The sequence below is a fragment of the Octopus sinensis genome, linkage group LG7 (assembly GCF_006345805.1).
Source record: "Octopus sinensis linkage group LG7, ASM634580v1, whole genome shotgun sequence".
NCBI lineage: Eukaryota > Metazoa > Mollusca > Cephalopoda > Octopoda > Octopodidae > Octopus > Octopus sinensis.
The window spans coordinates 78,804,050-78,805,551 of NC_043003.1; positions in this window are offsets into that span (position 1 = coordinate 78,804,050).

Genomic DNA, 1,502 nt, shown 5'->3' on the forward strand with positions numbered 1-1,502 from the left:
TGCTGTTGAGTTTCTAAGAGAAACATAAATGAAAAATAAAAGCAATATTGATAAAGCGTCAATTCATTCATTCAGATGGTATAGAAAACAAAAAAATGATAATAATTTGAAAGCAAGATGTCTAAATTGATATTGTTTCAGCATAAAATAATTCCCGTCTTACAGCTTTTATCTATAAGATTGACAATTATGAACTACAGTATTCCCTCACCATATCGCGGTTCACTTATCGCCCACTCAGTACATCGCAGATTTTTCTGGGTAATATACTCATATTTGTATCGCGGACTCCTCAGTATATCGCAGGCTTCTGCGGCCGTAGGTATTTCTATTTTCTTAGATTTTAATTATTTCTGTGGTAAAATAAGCATTTTCACGCCTAAAAATTAATAAGTTAGTTAATAAAAATAGAGTACAGTGCTACACTGTATAACACATTAATAAAAAATATATTAAAAGAAAATACATAGATGAGTAAACAAAGAATCACACATACTGTATGGAAAACGAAACTCGGGAGGCGAGTGTGTGGTGTTGATTTGCATTTATAATAAAATATATACAAATTATATAAATGATAAAAAATATATATACAGTACAGTACTGTTTCTACTTCGCGGATTTTCACCTATCGCGGGAGGTTTTGAAACGTAACACCCGCGATAGTATATGCGAAGACGTTTCCATAGGGTCCCTTGACATGCTAAAATTAGCTACCAAGTTTTCTGAAAGCACGCCTTAAAAAAGGACCATAATGGAGAACTAGAGAATGTACATCCACATACACAAACACGCAGGATAGTCGTGGTTTGAACGCATTTGATCACAGATCTGCTTGGCCAAAGTTGGGACTACGACGATAACAATAACAACAACAACAACAACAACAATAGTTATAAACCCTTAATTTAATGCCAGACTTGAGATGTAAAAACCACGATACATTGAACTAATAACCTCGATCAAAATGGCGGACGGAGTGTAGTTGGTATTTCCTCAATTTTTTTTTTTACACAAGGCGGCGTGTTTGCAGAATCGTTAACGCTTTGAGCAAATTGCTTAGCGGCATTTCTTCAGCCTCTTTAGGTTCTGAGTTAAAATTCTACCGCAGTCGACTTTGCCTTTTACTCTTCCGAGGTCGATAAAATAAAGTTGGGCACTGGGGTCGATGCAGCCTACTTACCCCCACTTCTCTCCAGATTGCTGGCCGTGAGCCGAAATTTGAAATCATTGATTCTTTTATACACCTTACGAAACTACAGTAAATTATTACTACAGGATATCATTTAATAATAATAATAATAATAATAATAATAATAATAATAATAATAATAATAGCCATGTGTTGAGAGGGATTCTTTGGGGTTTGAATAATTCGCCTCTGGAAACATGGGTGGTTCTTTCAACATCCTTAAACAACCCTTATTCAGGGACCTTTTGAGCGGGATGGGCTACTCAACCTGAAGAAAATTCTAACTGGGCCCCACCTGCAAGGTCATGTG